This window comes from Aquarana catesbeiana, linkage group LG10 (genome assembly GCF_042186555.1).
Source record: "Aquarana catesbeiana isolate 2022-GZ linkage group LG10, ASM4218655v1, whole genome shotgun sequence".
Classification (NCBI taxonomy): Eukaryota; Metazoa; Chordata; class Amphibia; order Anura; family Ranidae; genus Aquarana; species Aquarana catesbeiana.
Genome location: NC_133333.1, coordinates 235,230,953 through 235,246,355, shown reverse-complemented (window position 1 = coordinate 235,246,355; position 15,403 = coordinate 235,230,953). Strand labels below are relative to the sequence as shown.

Genomic DNA, 15,403 nt, shown 5'->3' with positions numbered 1-15,403 from the left:
GGTAGCGAGTCAGAAACTTCCCATCCAAGTTCCAGAACAAAAATGAGTCCGGCATTGCTCAGCCATTCAGAGTGCTTTGTATTCCATGAATACAAAGCTTCCTCTGGCTGAGGTGGGGGATGATATCAGTTTCCGGCTCAGCCAATCAAAGGAAGCTTTCTTTTCATTCATAGAAAACAAAGCTACCTGTGAATGTCTGAGCAGCGTTCAGCCCAACTTAATTTTGTTCCGGGAGTGGGATGGAATGCCCGTGTTCCGGCCGAACACATCACTGAATACGGTATGTAGCTGAGGCTATATACCATTCATACTTCGAACACAGCAGGCACATCTAGTAGGAAGGTAAAGCTCATTTGGACCAGCTTGGTCTAAACAAACGATTTAACCTTTACTAAAACATGGAGATCGGCTTTAACACATCTGGGTTCAGAAAGGGCGTTTCTGCTTTTTGAACCGGCGCAATACCTGGTGGATGGAAAAATGCTGAAGTTTCCAGTGCTGTTTAGTGCACAAGACCCTGGGTGCAGATCATGTAATCTTAGGAATAATTCATGACTTGCCGTGAACTAATGTATTTTTCAAAAACCACAGGGACTTTTCAAACGCAAGCCTGAGGGTGTGGTTCAAAAGCCTGGTTAATGCTACTTTTGGTGTCACTTAAGGTAACATTTAGGAAATGCTCAAATCTTTGATACATCATGCAAAATACTGGGTAGCGGTATGGGCCCGATTATGTAAAGCTTTAGATGAGAAATGGGACCAGATATTCCCCAGTATAGTAGCGCACAGCTCTGTGAGTCTTAACGTCTTTAATAAAAGAAGACGAGATCAAGTGGTTTTAACCTCTGCCGTGGGAAGAATAATAAAATGACAAGGAGCCGAAGCGCTTGTCAGCTTCCAGATAATTTCAGGTTGTCAGCACGCGCACCGCTTCAAAGAGCCTCGATATTATTCTCGGCTCTCCCTCGCAGCCGGCTGCGTTTTACCACACTTATTCTCCCGCAAAGAGTCCATGTACAATACATGGTGCTGCAGACAATTAGTGTGTTGAACACATGTTCTGATTCCTAAATGGCACCCTGAAGCGTTCTTAACCAGGTCAAATGCCTGATTCTGAAGTTCACGCTGGTTGCTTTGTGTTGGTTAATATATACTGTTCTATCCTGGAACCAAGGTGAGTGAAATCTGGCAAGGAAATAGAAGCAGAAATGTAATAATGTAAATTGGAGCGCTCAACATTCCTTTTGAAGCAAACGCGTGCCAGGTTTGCTTTGTTCTTCCCTCTCCTAGCAATATTATCTTACCTTATCTTTAAAGGGGTTGTAAAGTGTTTTTTTTTTTTTTTTTTTTTTTTTTTTTTCCTTTAATGCATTAAGGTGAAAAACCTCCTGTAATGCAGCTGCCTCCCTTTTACTTACCTGAACCTGGTCTTTCCCACGACAGGGACGAGCACACCAGCTCCAGACGGTGTCTCGGGTCCTGATTTGATAGATTGATAGCAGCGCAGCCATTGGCTCCCGCTGCTGTCAATCAAATCTAATGTCAAGGGGGCGGGGCGAGTCCTGCTGTCTGTGTCAATAGAAGCAGCAGCAGGACACGGGCGCGTACCCGCCCAAGTGCCCCGAGGGAGAGCACGTCTCAAATGGGGCACTCGAGAAGAGGAGCCAGGAGCGCCACTGATGGACCCTAGAAGAGGAGGATCGGGCCACTCTGTGCAAAACCAACTGTACAGAGGAGGCGAGTATGGCACGTATGTGTTTGTTTTGTGTTTTTTTTTTTTTTTTTTTTTTTTTTTTTTTTTTTTTTTTTTTTTATATCCATGAACCTTTACATATATCTTTTAAGGAAGAATTCCTGGTATGATCATTTTATACATAGCAACATTGGTCTAACTTGGACCGTTGTAACTGTGTATACCATACCTGGCTGATGCCTCGAAGATGAAAATCCATGAAGTAGACACCGCTACTCTAGTCATTTCCACTTGCTTACGGGTGCTGTGCTGAATGGCTGGCCTGATGCTTTCTGAGCACATTAAGTCAGTTGCTCAGCATGGTCACCATTCAGGGAATGCTTTGCATTTCCTGAATTAATGCAAAGCATTCTCTGATCAAGGTGGAGAGCGTGACATCACCACCCCGGCTCTCCACCTCTTCCAATCAGAGCGCTTCACTTTCCCCTTAAGGAATGCAAAGCGTTCTGAGTGGGCAAGGTACGGCCGTGATGTCACGCTTTCCACCTCGTCCAGAGAGCGCTTTACAATCATTCAGAGAATGCAAAGCATTCTTTGAACAAGGTGGAGAGCGTGACATCACCACCCTGACTATCCACTAATTCCAATCAAAGAAGGCTTCAATTTCCCTCAAATGAATACAAAGCATTCTCTAATTTGGCAAGATGGGGGTCATGATTTCAACCTTTCCACCTTGTCCAGAGAACGCTTTATAATCATTCAGAACATGCAAACCATTCTCTGAATATCGCCCATGCAAAGAGGACAACCTCCTGAGTTCAGAATGCATGAGGCCAGCTGCTCGGCGTGGAGACTTGGAAGCAAGTGGAGTAGCAGTGTCTGCTTCGGTGATTCCAGCTTGCAGGGGCATTGGCTGGGTATGGTATATACTGTGTTATGTTGGTCCAAGCTATGTATACACCTACCAATGCCTGGAATTCTTCTTTAATTCTGGAAACAAAAATGTTCTTTTTAATATTTCTCAAAAGCCTGAAAGGGTGTAACTCTATTTTGTGTGCACCAAATGCCTTTGCAAAAAAAAAAAAAAAAAAATCTGTCCCCCTTGGGCTCTAACATTGAGAAACCAAGTGATCAAACACTGCTGATCAGTCAGTTCTCAAGGCTCCCTGAGCAGGTGATTGTCAGCAACTCTCTGCTCCACTCCCCTAGGCTTCAGCCCGTTGTCTGCTAAAAAGGGTCACGGGAGTGCAGAACGAACTGCACTCCTGTGATCCACAGGGGAGATACAGCCAGACGAGCTTTGGCTGTAGTTCTCCTTTTAAACTTGTTCAGATCCACGCTATAGCCGAAAGACGGGAGGCGGTCAATAGACGTCCTTCCCTTTGTAAGCTGGACACGCCCCCCTGAAGGTGCGCACTTTGAATACCCAAGTCAATGAGACTCTGGTGATCACGGATTCGAGTAAGGGGTGATCCCGGTCCCTTACCTCGTGATCGACTGCCAACCAGTGCCTCATCAGTGCCAGCTATTAGTGCCTTTCAGTGCCGCGCACTAGTGCCACCCCATCAGTGTCGCCTATCGGTGCAGCCTCATCAGCATACATCAATGAAGGAGAAAAATTACCTGTTTGCAAAATTAACAAAAATAAAAAACCCAGAGGTAATCAAATACCACCAAAAGAAAGCGCTATTTGTGGGGAAATAAATTATAAAAATTTCATTTGGGTACAGTGTTGTATGACCGTGCAGTTGTCGTTCAAAGAGTGACAGCGCTAAAAGCTGAAAATTGGTCTGGGCAGGAGGGGGGTTTAGGTGCCCAGTAAGCAAGTGGTTAAAAGGGCCTTGTAAAGTGGTGATGACATCATAGCCTGTGCAGAGAGAAGACCTGTGGGAGGGGGTCAGCAGGCTCCTCCCACTACAGGCTACTTGCAGGAAACTACAGGAGGGTGGGACGAGACCAGTTACCCCGCACAAGGAGAGAGCATCAGTGATTGGTCTGTATTACTGGAAGCTCCCACACAGAGGGAAAGAGCAGGAGTTATTTCATGCTGGAATACTGCACAGATCTGGAAGAAATGGACACTGAGTTACAAGTAAGACTATGGCTCTGATCCTTTTTGTTTAGCCATATTTCAGTTTTTAGCATTAAAAGTAGTGTTGGATCTAGAAATACAAACTCATTTGCTTGCCCTTTTGTGTGTAGATAATTTTATAGCTGTCTAGCATATTTTGAGAAACACCCTCCAGTGATAAGTGTACCTTCCACCAGGTGTGTAAACCAATAGCAGCGTTCGTGCAAAATGCCCTCCCTGCAAAGTTTCCATGGGCCTGGCATTTGGTTATTAAATATGTGAAATATGTTTACAACTCCATGGAAGCAGCGGAGCATATCACCTATAGCTAAACAGGTGTGAAAAATCAGTCATTCAGAAGTGTTATGTCTACAGCCTCCAGGTTTTACAGTCCTTAAAGGAACACTCCAGTCAAATATAAGTTATTCAGGCTGTCCGCTTGCTAAATCCCTATAGGCGATGTTCTAAGGTCAGTACTCCACCAAAAAATATGCACAAGTACATTTTATTGGTTATTAAAGTAGTAATAAACTTTCAGCATTTTTTAGTTTAGCACATTGAGCACATAAAGGTTAACTTCCGTAGTGTTAAACTTGTGGAGCAATTCCCACCCCTTACAACTTTTCAATGAGGCTTCCTCCTTCAGAGTTGCTTCCCTGAACTTCCAATCTTTAAAGGATAGAGTTAACGGTGGACAGTGCAATCTCCAGCCAATTTGTTAGCTTGGATGAGGGAGGAGCAGGAGCATGCCTTGCTATCCTAGGTTACAGAACTGTGTGTTTCTATTGTTGCAGACAGTGTAGGGAGACTCCACTCCCTGAATGCAAGGGTGGCTTCATAGGATGCTGCAAAAAAAAGAGCCCCCCTGAAACGGGAAACCTGGGGCGGTGCTCGTGTCACCAGTTTAAGCTGGAACATAGGCAGGGTTTAACCCTTTTACTGCCACCAGCATATGTCTTACAGTAGTGGCAAGGGGGAGAGGTTTTGCACACTCCACAAGCCGGCTGTTGGCTTTCTAATAAAATCGATCTGGTGGCTGTACAGCCACCAGATTGCTTTCTGTGACCCCGGAGTGCAATCTGTGCTTCGTTAGCTTCAGTGGAGGGGAGGTGAAACATCAGAGGTTTTAAGACATCAAGGGTTTTTTTTTGTTTTTTTTGTTTTTTTTTAAAAAAAGAGAACCTTTGTCCTACAAATATTACACAGGGCACTTTTTGTCTGTGATTTGAAATAAAATAGTTATACCCAAGCACTTAAAACCCCTCAATTGTTTAGCCTGCTCCACGTCGTCATCCACGCCCCCCCCCCCCCCTGTATGCACCCACACACACATCACAGGCATAAACCCTGTTGTGAGCGCCTACATACCAAAATGTTCCCTTTTTGTTATATAAAAAAAAAAACCCTTCATACTTGCCTCCTCCGTGCAGGCGGTTTTGCACACAGTGGCCCCGATCCTCCTCTTCTGGGGTCCCTCGTCGGCGCTCCTCCTCTTCTCGAGTGCCCCATTGGAGAAGCGCTCTCCCTCGAGGCACTTGTGGCGGGTGCGCTTCCGTGTCCTGCTGTGTCTATTGACACAGGACTCTGCTCTGGCGCCCGCGTCATTGGATTTGATTGACGCCAGTAGGAGCCAATGGTTCCCGCTGCTGTCAATCTATCCAATCAGGACCCAAGACAACGGCTGAGCTGGTGTGCTCATTCCCATCGTGGTAAAGACTGGGCTCAGGTAAGTAAAAGGTGGGCCTCTGGGGGGGCTGCTGCACTAAAGGTTTTTCACCTTAATAGAATGCATTAAGGTGAAAAACCATTGTGGGTTTACAACCCCTTTAGCTCTAACTCTCTAGATTGATGACCTGCAGGGGTTTCTAAAGCATCACCTATGGAAAATGTAGGGTACCAAAGTGTGATGTCATTTTGCTTGACATGTTAGGTTGTGCTGAGTAGAGACCCAATCTCTTAGGCCTCATGCACACTGGATGGTTTTTACAGCTGCTGTTTTTGGCTTCAGGCGTGTGTTGTGTTTTTTGTTTGTTTGTTTGTTTTTTTTTTCTCCGGCATGTTATCCTATGTGTCCATGCACACGCAGGCTGTTATCAACGTTTTTTTTGGCAGGGGCATTTTTGGCTGGAAAGAACCTCAGAACTAGTGGGTTTGAAGAGGAGTTTTCCAGCTTTAAAAATGCTCTAGTTCTGAAAAAAGTTAGACTCTACTATTTTGCATTTTTAAGCCAAAAGCTTTTGTGGGAGTTATAATTAAAAAAAAAAAAAAAAAAAAAAAAAAAAAAAAAAAGCTAAATGCTACAGCTACTACTTTCTACAGCTAATGCTACTGGCATTTTTATAACATCCAATGTGCATGAGGCCTTATATTTTACCAAAATATTGCATTTGTGTGCCCTCAATTTAACTTTAGTGTATTATTGGCTGAAATTTTGCGCTTGGTTAAGCCTTATGCAATTATTGTATGACATGAAAAAATTGGAACTACCACAATTTTATTCTCTAGGGTGTCTGCTGTCAGAAAATATGATGATTGGGGGTTTTAATGAATTTTCAGGCCTAAAATTACCTTTTTAAACTTGTGTGCAAAAACTGCTTTAGCAGCAAATGGTTTGAAAATGAAGAAGCTGCAAACTCAAGTGATTAAATCAAGCTGCTGAAAGTGCTTAGAACTAATCACTTTTAATGGTTGCTGGCACCGATCACACATTTTCAGGTAATTGCTTCCACAGAAAACCTTTTCTGGACCCCCCCCCAGTGTACTGTCACAATAAAGGTATGGGAGCAGTCTACATTTCTTTCCATTGTAGTTCTTATTAATAAGGTTATTTGGGTTTGTTGGATCCTCAGCCCTCGCGGAGAGTTTGAGGCCTGGACGTCAGATGTCCCTTTCTGTGTCGGGGAATGTTTGCATGCGGCGTTCTCTTTAGAACTCCTCCTTGGAAAGAACAATAAATATGTGGCCTTGGGGGCTCAGAAAGCCTCACTGCTCCCTCCTCCTGGTTTTTTTTTTTTTTTTTTTTTTTAATATAAACCTCGAGTGATGGACAGGCTGAAACATTTAATTATGACAGTGTTGTGTGAAAACCGTTGAGGACATTATAAACCTCTTCATATTTTTCCTTTGGATTTTTTATGATCATCAGCCTGTTTTATGAGAAATGCCTTTACCACTCGCCTATCACCTGCACACAGGCCTTTTGTCATCTGAACAGCTTCTGTCGTTAAAGTAGAAGTAAACCTGAACTTGCTGACTTGCTAAAGCACTGTGTATTATAAAAAGTCTTTTTTTTTTTTTTGCATCTCCTGCAGACTGTGCAGCCACTTCCTGTCTACATGCACTCCAGAAATGGCTGCATGGCATTTCTATGGACAACTTTCCTAATGGGGACAACAGAGGACTGTGCTTGTAAATATGTAAAAAAAGAAAAAAATCTCTGCCCTGTTTACTGTTAAAGGATAAGTTCACCTTTCAGAGCATGTTGCACCCATAATTCGGGTGTAACGTAACATGCTCAATACCTGCACCCCCAATTCCCCCTTGCTTGCGACAGCGAGTGGGGTTCTCACCCCACCCGCTATTACGTTTTGAAAACAGCGCGGCTGTGCTTGGCTCTGCCCACACAGCCGCATCATTTATTCATAGCGATCTGTGAATGAGAGAAATACAAGTACCATCAGCCATTGCAGCTGATGGATTGAAGTTCTCAGTGGACTGCAAGAGTGCTGATGGTACAGGCTGAAAGCTGCAGGGCTTGCCTGTAGGATCCGGACATTGCAACCCTGATCATGGATGCCATGCTGTGCAGCCTCCCGAGGGAAAAAAAATAATAAATGCATGTCTTTCCCCCTGCAAAAATGTTAATTTTATTTATTTTTCCGCTAAATGGTGAACTTAAGCTGGCCATTGATGTTTCAAATCTCAGTCGGTTCAGCTGGCACTAGCGAAGATTTGAATCGTGTATGAGCAGGCAGGATTCTACCCAAGTCAATCCATCGATCAACTTGAGTACCACCAGCATGTCACATTTTTACATGCAATTATTATAATCACTGTGTTCTCCCAGCAGGGACAGCTCCCCAGTACAGGTAAAAGTGATACTATTAGATCTAGTCCTTCCACCAGGTTAATGACTAGTATGGACACCACTTCAGTAAGTGTTAAAATGTATGCAGTAAGTTTTCACTTCGATAAGTCCCAGACTGTTGGTTGAACCCTCCAAGTGCTTTGAACAGCACACAGCCAAACTTCCCTTCCATTCATTCATAAGAGAGAATTGGGAAGGGGCTGGAAGCTAAGCAAAGTCTAGGAAGGCGTATCTCATGATTCTGAATTAAGGCCTTGTTCACACCATGGTGCAGAGATATCCGTTCTTTGTTTTTTTTTTTTTTGGGGGGGGGGGGGGGGGGGGGGGTTTGTTTTTTTGCATGCATTCTGCAAGAGCACCAAACAAAACAATGGTTCTCTATGTGCCCTGTTCACACCACACCATGTAGATTTTTTTTTTCTATGCAGGAATCTGCAACGTGCATGCCGTTTTTTGCATGGGAAAATAACTGACATGACATAAACATGGTGTGAACAGGGCACGTTCTGGCACTGGGATGGGAAGTTCCCATCCTGCTTCGAGAACAAAATCTAGTTGGGCTGAGTGCTGCTTAGCCATTCATGGGAAGCTTTGTGTTCTGGGAATACAAGGCTTCCTCTGATTGGCTGAGCTGGAAACTGTGACGACATCCACCCACCTCTCCATCTCAACCAATCCGAGGAAGCTTTGTATTTATTCATGGAATACAAAGCACTCTGCAAATGGCTGAGCAATACTCAGCCCGACTCAGTTTTGTTCTGGAACCTGAAAGAGAGGTTCCTGACTCACTACCAGATCACAGCACTGTATGTAGCTGACAAAAAGCTTTATTAGGGGATATTACAGGCAGCCATTTTTGTACCATAAACAAACATGGGAGGAAAGCCTCTTTAAGGTCACACCCTTCATAACAACCTCCAGTCTCATGGAGTGTCTTGGCACAAAATTTTGGAGTGTGTATGTGAAAATTAGTGCTCATTCAGCCAAAAGGGCATTGGTGAGGTCAGTTACTGATGGATGAGAAGACATGTTTCGCAACTTTGTGTTCCAGTCAATCCTAATGATGTTCAGTAGGGTTGAGGTCAGGGCTCTCTGCAGGATGCTGGAGTTACTTCACACCCAACTGCTCAAACCATATCTTTATGGAGTTGGCCTTGTACACAGGAACACAGTCATGTTAAATCAGAAAAGGGTCTTCCCCAAACTGTAAAACAAGGTTATAGGGGCACAAATGTCTAAAATGTTTCCTTCTGTACCCTCAACTGGAAACGCCAGAACTCGTCAGACTTTCAAACTCTCTCCTTATAAAAGGAACACATTAATAAAAACCTAACAGAGCCTCTAATCTATACTCAGCATATCCAGAACAAATTATAAAGTTTTGCTTAGAACTTTGTATCTTTGCCCAAGCTTGAGTTGGACTTTAATCATCACCTAGAAACGACTGACTTCACCACTGCCACCCACACATTTAAATAACCGTTCCACTTCATATAGGTTTGTTTTGCAAAACCAGTTCCCTGGACACCATTCCTAGAAATCATTGGCAGCAAACTGATTTTAGGTATGATAATCCCCACAGCACCATGAATGAGCCTCGTAAAAAAGGTAGTTAACTCCATTCTGGCTGTCAGATTTTCACGTTTCGGTCATTATTGCAGTAGCATTGTACAGACATAAACATCCGTTGAGTTTGCATCTGTTACTTTTCATGGAGAGTTAAGACTGCATGCATCTTTTGGGACACTATGCTTCAGCAGGTACCTTTTTTTTAGGCCCTTGTAATAAAGAAATCCATCACTGGTCAGATGCAAAATAGATTAGAAGACTGGAAGTTGAGCATTTAAAGGACCTCCAAGCCCAAGAGCTGGCTTAGCAGATATCTAGGCGCAAGAGTCTGGAGTGTGTCTGATCTAAAATATCTTAGTTTATGGCAGTGTAAGGGGCTGGCTTTTTTTTTTTTTTCTTTTTTTCTTTTTTTCAATGCATTCTGTTCTCTTTAACCCCACAGAACCAAATATCATTGTAGCCCTTATGCCCAAACCAAATTCAGCATTGTTAGCTAACTTGACAATATTGTGACTGATTTGGAAATATTATATATTATGAGTTCAGTTTTGGACAAGTTGAGTTTGAGGAAGTGGTGTGACATCTAGACAGATATGTCTGTTAGTAATGCATGAGGAGACTGATGGAGTGAGTTGAGGGGTGGAGAGATAGATTTGTGTGTCATCAGCGTAGCAATGATAAACGGCTATGTTTTTTGAGATTTCTGGTGTCATCTGTTTGCCAGGGTTGTAGGGATCGGGGCCTGATTCTTTGTGTGGTTAGGGGTGCGAGCTCTTCCAGAGTGAAGGACAAGAATTTATTGTAGACAGAAGTGGCTTGGTTTGGGCAGGACGGGGTGAGATTGTCATAGAGGTGGTCAGTAGCAGAATAGAGGAGAGAGGGGTTGAAGTGGAGACGGATTCTACGGGTGATGGTTAGGCGATTGGAGGGAAAGGTGGTGGAAGACAGGGAGAGCGAGAAACTAAGGTGGTGATCAGAGAGCGGAAAAGGATTGTTGGAGAGGTTGCATGGAGCGCATAGGTAGGGGAATACAAGGTCAAGGGTGTTGCCATCAGAGTGGGTAGAAGCCTGTACCCATTGCTTCAGGTCAAATGAGGAGGTTAGACTAAAGTTTAGAAGTAGGAGGAGTATTTGTATTAACACGGATGTTGAAGTCACCAAGAAGGATTGTGGGAATTTCAGGAGAGAAAGTAGGGTAGCCAGGCCGAAAGCGCATCAAGGAAAGTTGATAACGGTCCAGGGGGATGTTAGATCACAGCAATTCTTAGGTTGGAGAGAATAGACGTATACAATGAACTTCAAATGATGCGTGACAGAGGGAGGAGTGAATAACCTGGAAGGTGCTCTGTGGGGATAGGAGGAATCCCACTCCACCTCCCTTGCATCCATTAGGTCTAGGAGAGTGAGCCCAGAGAAGGGCACCATGGGAGAGGAAAGCAGGAGAGGGAGTGTCCGATTCATGGAGCCAGGTTTTGGTGAAAGCAAGTAGATTAAAGGAGTTAGTGACAAAAAGGTCCTGAACGGTGTTGTTTGTTGCAGACAGAGCAGGCGTTCCAGAGGGCACAGGAGAAGAGGAGACTGGTTATGGGAAGAAGAGTAATGGACACTAAATTGCGTAGTTTGCAACTAATGCTAGAGGATGTAGGGTGATGGGTCTGTTGGGTACGGTTAAGTAAGGAAGGCCCAGGGTTTGGGGATATATCTCCAGAGGTTAGGAGAAGCAGAAGAATAAGGGAGGTAATCTGAGAATACGATTTTTATATGAGGGGACATGCTTCAGCATCCCGGGGGTTTTATTAACATATGGGCTTAAAGTTAGACGTGATGAGTGCAGTAATAGGGAGAGGGGAGAAGTGACGGTGATATGTACAGATTGTGGGGCGACAAAGTTTGAGACAGGCTGCAATTGTGAAAAGGAGCGGTAAAGAAATGAGGTTACCTGCAGTCTGATGTTTTGTAAAGTAGTTTGCTGTTGATATTTACTTTGTGCAAATTGCTGAAGTGCAAGAGCACAAGTGCCACTTATTTAAAGAACCCCACTTTTTTGGAAGAGGCCCTGTTTTATACTGTGATGGGTGTGGATGGAGTTTGGGTATTAATCAATCAAGAGGTAATATTGGGCTCAAAGCTAGCACAGCAAACTTTTCACACCACAATCAAACTGCAAGAGGACTAAAAGGCCAAGATTGTAAATATAAGGGAACCCAGAAATTTAAGTAAGACTTAAAAACGAAATAAGCATCAAAATACTGAACATGGCTGCAGATGGATATGAAACGGTAAAATCAATGCAGTTTACCAAAAAAGATATATTATATTTTATGTGATAGATGGATAGAATTTTTTTATTTTTTATTTTTTTCTCTGTAATTGTGTTGGACAATTGCCGTATTAAACAGATGAACAGTGCCATTTGCAGACTGATGGCTTATTTTGTGAATGAAGGCTCCAGCCTGCAGCTAATAACTGTCATACCTTGCAATAGTGATTACATGATTGGAAGCCACTTTGGTTTTGATGGTTAGTGGGAGCCAGAGCTGTCAGTGACAAACCTGGCCTCACAGGTAACAGCTGAACACACATACTGTAGCTGCTGACTTTTAACCACTTCAGCCCCGGAAGAAATTTGGCTGCTCAATGACCAGGCCATTTTTTGCGATGTGGCACTGCGTCGCTTTAACTGACAATTGCAAGGTCGTGCGACGCTGTACCCAAACAAAATTGACGTTTTTTTTTTTTTTTTTTCCCACCAATGGAGCTTTTTTTGGTGCTATTTCATAATCTCTGCGGTTTTTATTTTTTGCGTTCTAAAAAAAGTCATTTTTGAAAAACACTATTTTGTACATTTTGCTGTAATAAATGGCCCCAATTTTTTTTTTTAAAAAAAGCTACTTTTTTTTTTTTTTTTTTTTCAGTTTAGGCCGATATGTATTCTTCATATTTTTGGTAATAAAAATCGCAAAAAGCGTATATTGACTGTTTTGCGCAGAAGTTGTGTCTACAAAATATGGGATAGTTATGCCATTCTTATAATTTTTTTCTTACTAGTAATGGCAATGATCAGCGATTCTTATCGAGACTGCAACGTTATGACGGACACTTGACACATTTTTGGGTTGATTGACAATTGTATAGCGATCAGCGCTATAAAAGTGCACTGATTACTGTATAAATGTCACTGGCAGGGAAGGGGTTAGCACTAGGGGGTGATCAAGGGGTTAACTGTGTTCCCTGTGTGTGTTATAACTGTGGGGGAGGGGACTGACTAGCGTGGGAGATGACAGATCGTGGTTCCCAGCTCGTAGGAAATCACGATCTCGCTCTCCTCCCAGAATTGGGATGCGTGTGTTTACACACACAAGTCCCTGTTCTGCCACTCGTGGCTGGCGGTCATCGCGACCGCCGGTCATGAGCATCAGCACCCCCGAGCATCTGGTATCCCGTTTTTAATGGGACTGACGTACAGCTAGGACAGTTCGCGGGATTGTGCCGACCTGCCGCAGTATGACGGTGGCTGGTCGGCAAGTGGTTAATATATTGATATTTTTTTTTTTTTTTAGAATCTAAAGGCAGTTAGGGGTTTGCAAATTGCACTTGTACTGGTTGGGTGAACTATACCCACCTCCCTGTAGTACAATGACTTGAGTGGAAATACTCTGCAGGATCTGTAAACATTTCAGAATGGCCATGCCATGTTGCCCCCTCCACCATTTAATAACCCGAGTTTTGTCCTCTGAGTGAAGTGTAAATAACGGTAATATTCAGCACAGTCTGTGTGGGTGGGCCGCACAGGTCACGGACACCGCTGTGAACATAAACACTCGGTAAATACTGACATGTGTGTCTCTTTGTATCTCCTCTCTCTCCATGTCTGCGGAGATTACCCATGTACTCCCAAAGAGACCCAGATAAAGAGGACATTATTAAGCTTATTTAAGCTGCGGAAACTAGTACCATGTGAGACAAATATTCACTTTTTACTCTTCCCTGGGAATGTTTGAAGACTGTACAGCAATGTTTTTTGTTTTTATTTGTACTTTGTATATTTGCTTTGATTAAACAGAAGGGTAACCATATTGTGTAGCACACATACCGGTACTTGGTATCCTTGTGCTCCACGTCAGGGGGGGAAAAAAAAGACCTCCTTCGTTCATTTATTAGGGATACATTTTTAAATCCATAAAAAAACATTCTATAGTTCATTAATTTAGGATGTAGCGCTTAGTTTAGGACTGTAGATGCTTGGTATCCTGCCCCGGGGATGCATATGAAATCAATTTTTTTAAAAATCCTTTAATCCATTATTCTATTATGTAGCACACATACACTATATTGCCAAAAGTATTGGGACGCCTGCCTTTACACGCACATGAACTTTAATGGCATCCCAGTCTTAGTCGGGTTCAATATTGAGTTGGCCCACCCTTTACAGCTATAACAGCTTCAGCTCTTCTGGGAAGGCTGTCCACAAGGTTTAGGAGTGTGTCTATGGGAATGTTTGACCATTCTTCCAGAAGCGCATTTGTGAGGTCAGGCACTGATGTGAACGAGAAGGGATAAGATCAGGACTCTGTGCAGGCCAGTCAAGTTCCTCCACCCCATACTTCATCTACACTATATTGCCAAAAGTATTGGGCCACCCTTCGAAATCATTTGGTAGAGGGGAGATTGTGGTGTGGGGTTGGGCCTGGCCCCTTAATTCCAGTAAAGGCAAATCCTTAAAGGGGTTAAGGCAGTGCACACAATCTCTGCCAGCCCCTCTGCTAGGATTACATGTAATATATACTGTATGCTGTTTATGTTCTCCTGTGTCCTCCTCCTATCCTCTCCCCCTCCCTGTCGGTCAGCTCTGTGTGTGAGTCCCCCGCCCCCCCCTTCTAGCACCGTTCCGAGCAGTGCAAACATTACTGCACACAAGCACTGCCATCCCCCTTAACTTCACAGCATCACAATAGTAAGCAAACTGTCACTAATGACAATTTTGCTTACATTGTAATCATGTGATTGCTATGAATGGTCATAGCGATCACATGATACTCCAGCTGCTCATAGGGGTTAGATACAGATCAGTGTCCACCATGTTTGCGCCGGTGCGCACATGTGCTCAGCAACAGACAGGTACATCGCTGAGCTTCCAGCTGCTGCCTGCTAGCAATAAATCTGTTAGCTGGTGGCAAGTGGTTAAATAAGATGTAGTGCTTGACCGGCAGGATCCTTCCAATTTTATCAGTCTAGTACACTCTTCAAACAAGCCCTGATGTAGAAGGACCCTTTGAACCCCCAAAACGCATTCAATTTTTAGAACAAACGTCTAAAAACAAAATCTGGACTTTTATATATTCCGCTTTTGGCCTCTTTCTTTGACACCTAATCCCATCCCGTGAAAACAGCCAGCCTTCGGTCACCACACCTAGGACAGCTGCCTAACAGCTTTGTTAATATGTGCAGAATGATCCACATTGGATGGCCCTTCAGAGGGCATTTGACAAGCGGTGAGGGGGCATTATGTCCCTTCCTCACCTCCTGATTTAACCCAGTAAATGCCACACTACTGCGCCACCACATATATTTGCATTGGTCCCGTTTGGTGGCAACGCCTGCCAAATGCGATATGCTATTTGTCACGAAGCACAGCATTGCGGCCGCAACATGTACAGCTTTCCCTAGAATGCAATAAGACAAACCTTGAGCTTTTAGAACCCCTTTAAAGTTGGAATTCCTACAGAGTCTATACCGGCTGAATGACCTCAGCCAACAATGGACTTTAGTCGGCTGTCGGCTGAATATCAATCACAGGAGAGTAGAACTATGTGCATTCTTGTGACCCGTAGAAGTAGGGCCAAAAGAGTTTTGCCCTTAATTATTTGTATTAAAGTTTTTATCAAAAAATAAGGTAAGTTAGATTTGCCTACTTGGGCATCACATCTAAGGTTTCCAAGGCCATATGTGGCTCCCGAGCTGCTGGTTGGGGACCGACTTGTGG

At 43.7% G+C, this 15,403-nt stretch overlaps 1 protein-coding gene across 11 annotated transcripts in view; it reads left to right on the top strand.

Annotated features, from left to right (window-relative positions):
* MTOR (mechanistic target of rapamycin kinase) overlaps positions 1-15,403 on the top strand; it is a 182,227-nt gene that overhangs the window by 92,337 nt on the left and 74,487 nt on the right. The gene's annotated exons all lie outside the window — the stretch shown is intronic.